This window comes from Pantherophis guttatus, chromosome 15 (genome assembly GCF_059756535.1).
Source record: "Pantherophis guttatus breed Tessera chromosome 15, ASM5975653v1, whole genome shotgun sequence".
Lineage (NCBI taxonomy): Eukaryota > Metazoa > Chordata > Lepidosauria > Squamata > Colubridae > Pantherophis > Pantherophis guttatus.
The window spans coordinates 18,323,286-18,332,835 of record NC_142077.1 but is presented as its reverse complement, the minus strand read 5'-3'; positions in this window follow the sequence as shown (position 1 = coordinate 18,332,835).

Sequence of the window (9,550 nt, the reverse complement as noted above, 5' to 3'; positions counted from 1 at the left end):
AATAGTGCAGCCAGTCTCTTAGAACAAAATAAACTTTAGTGAAAAACTAGTTTTTCGAACTTTGCAGAGTTAAAAAAAATCAGAGGGGGGGGGGAGTTAGAAAAAAGCCAAGTGAAAATAGATGGAGAAATCAAGGCTGCCTCTCACCCCATGTGGGGAGGGGAGCTCAGGATCCTCGTGTTGCAGATGAAAAAGCTGATCTGCAAAATCCAACTTCCATCTTCAGAGACCTGGGAATACAGAAGCCCATGTCCCATGTTCCCCTGCCACCCTTTCTCATGCAGAAGCCAGGGAAGGGGGCTCTTGCAGAGATGCCAGACAGGACTCTGCCCGGCTGAGTGGGGAGCCCCTCTTGGGAGAAGGAAGCTGGAGAGCCTTGTGGTGGAGAAGGTAAGCAGATCTGCAAAATCCCCCTCCAGGTTCCATGTTGAGTCCTGGGAAGGGGGGAGACCATATCCCATGTTGCTCAGCCACCTCTTTCCATGCATGGGGCACCCAGGGGAAAGCAAAGCCCAGATCCACAGAGAAGGCCTAGGATGGCCAGGAAAGATGAAGGGATCTGGGGCATTCCTGGGAAGAGACTAACATGGTTTATGGGTCCCAGGGTTGAATGTTGGGGGGGACACAGCCCCCGGGGTTTCTCCAACCTCTCTTGGGCTCCGTGTCTTTCCAGGAGAGGCTCCTGTGGGGGAGAAGCCATGCAGGGCTGGGTCTTCCAAGTGGGATCTGGGGTTGCCCGGGAGGAAAAGGCAACTGGACTCACCCTGGAGGGGACCCCCCGTTTACTCTGAGGAAGAAAAAAAAGAAAAAAAGGCTGCAATGAAGAGGCTCTCCTCAGCTGGGGGTTCTGGAGGGGCCACAGGGGACCCCCATCTTCCTCAGAGTCACTGAGGGTCCCCTTCGGGGTGAGGCTGGCTGTCTTTTCCCCCAGGGCTGTTGTGGCATTAAAGTTCATGGCTTTAAGTACATTAACCAGACATTTGTACCAATGTTTGCCGGATTGTTTTAATCCATATAGACTTTTGTTCAACAACCATGTGTCATTTTTATTTGTGTCTTTGCTGTGTGGAGCTCTTACATAAATTTCTTTATCAAGTTTGGCATATAGATATGCAGTTTGTATATCATACTGAAAAACTTCAAGATTGAGTGCTGAAGCTATCACTAAAGCTGTCTTAACACTCTCCGTTCTCACTGTAGGAGAGTATGTGTCGGTATAATCCTCAGGATATCTTTGGGCAAAACCCTGTGCTACTAATCGTGCTTTATATAGTGTGTTACCCTCTTCCAAATTTTTAATCTTAAATATCCACCTAGTGCCTATGATTGTTTTATCCTTTGGAACTGGGGCTGGAGTGAATACGTTAAGTTCCCGTAAGCTGTCCATTTCTTTAGTCATGGCTAGTTCCCATTTGTTTCTTTCTTCTAAAGGGAGTTTTAATACATCTTCATAAGTGTTTGGAGTTGTTGGTTCATTGTGTATGTGCATTATATAGTCTTTGAAACGTTCAGGTACTTGATTTCTGTTACATCTAATTGTCCTCTCTGGTCTATCATTATTATCATGTAAGTATCTCGCCTCCTTTTGTGTTAGAGAATCTATTTTGACTTTGGGACGATTTCCTATCCATAATTTAGTATTGTTTTCCTGTGTATTGTATGTCTGTTCCTTTTTCTTAGTTTTATTTTGTTGATTAACGTTGGGCCTTGTTATTGGAAGTATTTCATTGAGATGTAATTTGGACCAATTTGTTTGTTCATGAAATACAGCAGTCCTAGAAACTATGAATTTGTTGTTACTGTCAATAAACCTATATCCTTTTGTGCCCATTTCATAACCCATGAATCTAAGCCTTCTGGATACCTTGTCTCCCTTACGTCGTAATTGTTTTGGTATATGTACATCTGCTGTAACTCCAAACACATGCAGATGAGCTATCTGAGGTTTTTTGTTATACATCAATTCGTATGGCATTTTGTTTATGACGCTAGACCAAAGTCGGTTGAGTGCATAATTGGAATATACCAGGGCTTCTGACCAGAAATGCTTACCTAATTCTGCATCTTCTAATGTACATCTAATCATGGTTTGTAATGTCGAGTTCCGTCGTTCTACTACTCCATTTTGAAAAGCTGAGAAAGGACTAGAGCTGAAGTGCACCATTCCCTTTGATTTAAGCCAATGAGAGAATTCTTTTGACATGAATTCAGACCCTCTGTCTGTCATGATTTGTTTGATATGTATGTGATGTTGTGTCTCTACACGCTTATGAAATTCTTTAAATTTTTGGAATGCTTCATCTTTATGTCTTAGAGTGTAGACAAAACCATAACGACTGAAGTCATCTACAACAGTAAGAAAATATCATTTTTTGTATGTAATTATTATTATTATTATTATTATCATCATCATTATTATTATTATTATTTATTAAATTTATATACCGCCCTATTCCTAAGGGACTCAGGGCGGTGAACAGCAAACGATAAAAATACATGTAATACAAACGTTAATAATAAAAAAAACAATTAAAATATACTAAACATTCTGGTCCTAGATAATTCAAGACATCCCAGTTTAAAATAAAATCAAAAAGCAATATAAAGGGAAAGTTAGGCCAGGCCGGCCTGCTGAAACAGGAATGTTTTGAGGGCACGGCGGAAAGTGCGCAGATCCGGAATCTTCTGTATCTCTGGGGGGAGCTCGTTCGAGATGGTGGGTGCCCTCACAGAAAATGCTCTCCCCCTGGGGGCCGCCAGTCGACATTGTTTGGCTGACGGCACCCTGAGAAGCCCCTCTCTATGGGAACGTACTGGGCGGTGAGAGGCTATTGGTGGCAGAAGGCGGTCTCGTAAGTACCCCGGTCCTAAGCCATGGAGCGCTCTAAAGGTGGTAACTAAGACCTTGAAGCGCACCCGGAAGACCACAGGGAGCCAGTGCAGCTCGCGCAGGAGGGGAGCCACATGGGAGCGCCATGATGCTCCCATAACTACCCACGCGGCCGCATTCTGGACCAGCTGGAGCCTCCGGGTGCTCTTCAAGGGGAGCCCCATGTAGAGAGCATTACAGTAGTCCAGGCGTGAAGTGACGAGGGCATGAGTGACCGTTTTTAACGAGTCCCGATCCAGAAAGGGACGCAACTGGCGAATCAGGCGAACCTGATAAAAAGACCTCCCGGCCACAGCCGTCAAGTGTTCTTCTAAAGACAGCCGTGAGTCCAAGAGGACGCCTAAGTTGCGAACCCTCTCCGTGGGGGGCAATGACTCATCCCCAATAGTCAGTGATGGCACCAATTGACTATATCGGGACGTCGGAAACCACAGCCACTCGGTCTTGGATGGGTTGAGCCTGAGTCTGTTCCTCCCCATCCAGATCCGTACAGCCTCCAGGCACTGGGACATCACTTTAAGGGCATCATTGGGGTGGTCCGGGGTGGAGATGTATAGCTGAGTATCATCAGCATACTGATGATACTTCACCCCAAAACCACGGATGATCTCACCCAGCGGCTTCACATAAATGTTGAACAGAAGGGGTGAGAGAACCGACCCCTGTGGCACCCCACATACAAGGGGCTTCGGGGTCGACCTCTGCCCCCCTGTCAACACAGACTGCGACCGATCAGATAGAAAGGAGGAGAACCACCGCAACACGGTGCCTCCCACCCCTAACTCCTCCAACCGGTGCAGCATGATACCATGGTCAATGGTATCAAAAGCTGCTGAGAGGTCTAATAGGACCAGGATAGAGGAGCAACCCCTGTCCCGGGCCCTCCAGAGATCATCTACCAATGCGACCAATGCCGTTTCCGTGCTGTATCCAGGCCTGAAGCCCGACTGGAACGGATCTAGATAAGCCGATTCATCCAAGTACTGAGGAAGCTGTCGTGCTACCACACTCTCAACAACCTTCGCAATGAAGCGAAGGTTGGAGACTGGACGGTAATTAGCCAACACTGCTGGGTCCAGAGAAGGCTTCTTGAGGAGAGGCCTCACCACCGCCTCCTTCAAGGCAGCAGGGAAGACACCCTCTCTCAAGGAAGCATTTATAATCCCCTGGAGCCAGCCTCGTGTAACCTCCCGAGAGGCCAGCACCAGCCAGGAGGGACACGGGTCCAATAAACATGTGGCCGCGCTTAGTCTGCCCAGTATGTTGTCCACGTTTTCCAGAGTCACAGAATCAAACTCTTCCCAGATAATATTCTCAAGACTTGCCTCCATCCTCCCTCCCGAATCTACCCAGTCAGAGTCCAAATTTTCCCGAATCTGAGCGATTTTGTCATACAAATATTGTACAAAGTCCTCGGCTCTACCCTCCAAGGGGTCCTTCCGCGCTTCCTGTTGGAGCAGGGAGCTGGTCACCCTAAACAGGGCGGCCGGGCGATTATCTAATGACGCAATAAGAGCGGAAAAATAGTTACATTTTGCCGCTTTTATTGCTACCAGGTAGGTCTTAATATGAGACCTTACCAGTGTTCGGTCAGATTCAGAACGGCTGGCCCTCCAACTGCTCTCCAGGCGTCTTTTCCGATTCTTTTCAAAATTGATGGGGTTAATAGACCAACTAGATCCATATGTACTAGATTGAAAATATGATTTGTTGACCTTGTTGCCTTTTTGGGCCTGGGCTTGGTTTTCAATTTTGAACATTTACATACTGAACATTCCAAGTAATTTTTACAGTCTTTTATTTTAATACCTTCAGCATGTTCACTCATTTTTTGTATTACAGGAAACTTGGCATGTCCTAACTTTCTATGTAATATGTGCGCACACTCATCATGAATTGGCTTTCCAATTATGGGTTTCCTGTATGTGTATGTGTTGTTATCTGGTATAGTTTCATCACCATGTTCTGTTTCACGTTCTTCACTGTCACTATCTATACCATCTTCTATTTCTGTGTTGGTGTTTGATTCTATGTTTGAATTTATGTTGTGTAGCCATTTTTCTTCTGTAATTAAATATGGTAGATCTCCCTTGATAATTATGTTGCTTATGTTTGTTTTGTTTCTTTCTAATGTTACTTTTCCCTTTGAAAATGTTATGTCTATGTTAGACTCCCTGCTTAATTTTATTGCACTGAGAATGTTATGGGGTATTTTAGGTACTAATAGTACCCCCTCTATTTTCCCTAGGCCGGGTAATTCTACATTTCCTTTTCCGACAACTTGAACTTCGTCTTGGTTTGCTACTTTAATTAAAAATTTATCTTCAATGAAAGAAGATAATATTTTCTTATCATGTGTTGTATGATTTGTTGCTCCGGAATCAATGAGCCAAGCACTGTCTTTTGTGTCTTGATTTTTGATTTTAGTGTGTTTATCTATTCCATACAATGACCCAGACTTCCTGTCCCTTGAGCTGTCTCTGCCCCCTCTATGTTCTCTAAAGTTTGGTGAATTTCTGTGTCTATATCTGTCAATGGATGATTGTCTATCATGATATCTGTTTCTTGTGTCATGTCTTTGTCTCTCTCTAGGAAGTTTTGGGCAGTCTCTTCTGTAATGTTCTTTAGACCCACAGTTATAACACTCTATTGTGTCCTGGTGCCTGCCTTGGAATGCTACTCTTTTGACTTGTCTATGCTCTTTATGTATATTTTAGCAGCTTTTTCTCAAATTATCCTCAGCAATTAGTCTGTTTGATAAACTCTCTATAGATAGATAGCCTAAGTTAATTGTATCTAGATGTGATATGAAGTTGTCCCATGATGAGTCTAATGAATTAATAATGACGCTTTTCATTGTCTGGTCAGATATTATTTCTCCTCTTAAATGTAGTTCTGCTCTAGTAGTGTTTAGTGATAATAGATGTTCACTTATAATAGTTCCAGATTTTATCCTGGCTGAGAAAAAGTTTTTAGACATTCTAGTTGTGGTTGCTACACTCTCACTATGAAACAGTTTAAACATACAATGAATTATTTCTGAAACAGTTAAGTTATGCTTAATACTATGATAAATAGCAGGTGAGATACTGGAGATTAGTAAATAAAATGCTCTGTGATGTAGGCAGTCCAATTTTAGTGTCCATGGTTTTTTAGGAGGGTTAGTTATGAAAAATAATAAATTTTCTTTTAAAAAAACAACCTGGAGTTGTTGACTCCATTCCTGTAAATTAACACCGTCTATCCTTAATTTGGGAAAATCACTAGGCAAATTTCCAATGTTATTTGTTGCATTACTTACAGCTGGTGGCTGTCCATGGTCCTGTATATGCTGATAATTGCAGAATGGTGTAGGAATACTCGCGGCTAGTCTGAACGGTTCTTTCTGCTCTTTACTGCTTCTATGTTCGTCTGGATGTATTTGTGCATGCGCATAGATCATTTTGTTCCTGAAGCTGTCGGGGAAGGGCCTCGCCGCTGTAGCTCCCTCGTAGTGGTCTTCCTCTGAAGATTCGCTTTCTGGTTCGGCTTTGGGTGTCCAGATGTGAAGCGGGGCTTGTCCTTTTTCTTTGTAATCGTCCTGGCTGAGGTCTCTGGCTCCCGGAAGTGTCTGTGGTGTGGGTGAGTACTTGCATGATCCTCTGGGTTCAGGTGTTAGTGGCCTCGTCGGTCGGATCGGAGTTGATTTTAATCGATGCTGGGACGTTTGTTTGTTTGTTTCTGTATCTTCTTGTTTAGAGCTTACAGTTTGTCTTTTCTTTGTTATTTGATTGGCTGTCTTTGGCGTTTTTGGTGGTTCTTTTGAAATTTTTAAATTCGGACCGAAGGCTGCGAAAAGTGTTTTCATAGCTATTTCGATTTGTAGTTCAGTTGGTGTCTCTTCGGTGTCTGTGTCTGATTCTTCTGATCAGTAGAATTTTTCTTTTTTATTTTTCTTGCTGTGTAGTTTTTCGCGCCGGCCATTTTGAACTCTGCTTTCTGATTGGTTCTGGGTCAGTCATTTTGGCGGGCTGACAAATCAAAGATGGCTGCCATTTGAAATTTTGCGTGGGATCACTAGCCTTTGCCTTAGTCATATTTTCGTCTATGTGTAAGTCGCTTACCAGTTCGTGGTCTTTTGGCTCTGATGTGTTGGTGTAGTTTTCTCTCGCTGCTCCGCTATCCTTCATGATGTCTTGGAGGTTCGCGATGAGATTTTTGTCGTCTTTTTGGCTCTTTAGTAGTCTTAGTATTTCTAATCTAAGTGTGTTGCTTTCTGTCTCGCTTGCTTCTTGGTCGCTGGATTCATCGATTACCTCTTCGTCTGTAGTGAGGTTTTCGGGTTCTTTTGTCATTTTCATTGTAATTTCACTGATCTGTTTCCATTTCTTTGGTGTGTGCCCTGGTGTTGGGTCTTTCCTTTTTGTTTCTGGAGTTTTCTTTCTTTGGCATGTCTGCTTTTTATTGAGTCATCAAACCATCCTCTGCTACCATATTGTTGCCATAATTCGAGGATCAGACTCAATAATATGCTCAGGCTTGTTTTATTCAATCAGAAGATATTTTATTTATAGATGTCATTCTTCATTCACAGAGTGATTGAAGGAAGAAGACAGAAGGAGAGATTTACTCCACCTTTTATATCAAGGAGGCGGGATTAAAGGTAGGGAGTGGTTTGGGAATGATACATTCAGAAGAGGGGAAAGGATTAACCCTAGTCATCCCAAGACATACTTTCTCATTTGGTATGAGTGAGGCATTTATACATGACAAGGTCTCGAAAGAATTGGGGGTGGTGGGGGGAATGAGTGTCAGCTGCTGCTGAATTCCAGGGTGGAATAATGGGGGGGGAGAGACGGGAGGGGCAGCTTGCTTGATCTTCCCGGAGGACACGCGAGAAAGGAGGGGATCTGGAGGGATTCCCCCTCTCTGGCTCGGGGAGGCGGGCAGGGACCCTCAGAGAGAGAGTGGGGAGTCCCTTAAGTCTCCCGGCCCCCTCCTGTCCCTTTCCTTCTGAGCGATGGGAGCTGCTTCCTCTCCCTCCGTGCTCCGGGGGATCTCCAGAAGGGCCTCCTCCTGCGCCCTCCTGTTCCCCCAAAAGTCTTCGCCCAAAGGTCTCGCAAAACGCCGGCGTTCATCAAAGGCAGCAGCAGCCGCTGAACCCGGTGGGTGAGCAATGCTATTCGCGGGCATTGCCGAATGGCCGGAGGGAGATGCCTGGGACGGTCTGGACCGGGAGGAACTGGCTCCCCTCACCCCGAAGCAAAGGCCGGTTCCAGGCCCCCTGTGCCCCGAGGGCTGCCGCCTTCAGCATCCCCCTTAAGTCAGAAGAAGCCCCACCTGGCCCAGGTGTTGCCCTCACTAGCTGAGCCTTCCCCATCCTCCCCCGGCAACTGCCCAGCAAAGAGACGGTCGAACTGGGGGCTCCGGGAGTTCCTGGGCCTGGGCGCAGCCGCTGAGAAAGGCCGAGGGAGAAAGGGGCCTTTGGGGGGGGTTGGTCTTCGGCTGACTCTCCGCTGGCTGCTCAGCAGGCAGCTGCCAGGCAGGAGCACCGCCCTAGGAGCGCCGGCTCGGGGAAGCCACTATGGGGGGAGGGGGAAGAAAGTGGGGGGCTTTCCAGATGGGGGGAGGGGCAGAATTGAGACAGCTGAATCTATAGCCGATGAAAAGCTCTTCTGCTCTTCTGGCCTTACCGGGATCGAGGCAAGGAAAAGGAAAGGGGGGGGATACTGAGATCTCCCCCCTCCCACGCAAGAGATGGTTGGCTCCCCACCCCTCGTCTCCCCTTCCAGGAGCCCCCAACCCTCCCCGCGCCGGGGGGGGTGGCCCTGCCCGACCTGGGCGTCAGGGAGAGGGGCAGGACAGGGGTTTGAGTGACAGCTGCCTGTTCCAAATGACAGGTTTTGCTTTCTTCTGAACACTAAGAAGATTCCCTAAATTAAGAGTTCCTTCTGAGCTAACCTGCTTAACCAGGGTTCCCATGCAGCCAGGCTGGGCTCCCCCAGTTGAGGTGCCCTACAAACAGGCAGGAGGTCCTGAGTCCAGAGTGGGATGGAAGCCCCAAAGTTGCCTTTGACCTGGGAGCCTCTGGATGGAGCTTGGCGCTGGGTCCTCTGGAAATTAGTCACCCTTCAGGTCTCTTGATTGTCCTCAGTAAGAAACGTTTGGGGGAGGCTGGGTATCATCCTACTTCGCCTATTTTTCTTAGGCTTCACATTTGCATTTTGGTTTAATTTGCTTCAATTAATAATAAAGCTTAAAATCTCTTTATTCACTAGAGAATATGATAGGAGAGGAGGAGGTGGAGGAAGAAAGGAGAATGGAAAGGAAAGGAAAGGAAAGGAAAGGAAAGGAAAGGAAAGGAAAGGAAAGGAAAGGAAAGGAAAGGAAAGGAAAGGATAGGATAGGATAGGATAGGATAGGATAGGATAGAATTTGAAAGGGACCTTGGAGGTCCTCAAGACCAACCCTCTGTTCAAGCCGGAGATGCCAAAGGATTCCAGAGAAAGGCTTGTCCAATCTCTTCTTGAAAACCTCCCTCAATGGAGCAGCCACAACTTCTGGGATGCAAACTCTTCCCCTGATTATTAGTTCTCCCTGTCAGGAAATTTCTCCTTATTTGTAGGTTGGATATCTCTTCGCTGGGCTTCCACCCGTTGCTTCTCTTCCTGCCTTCAGGGG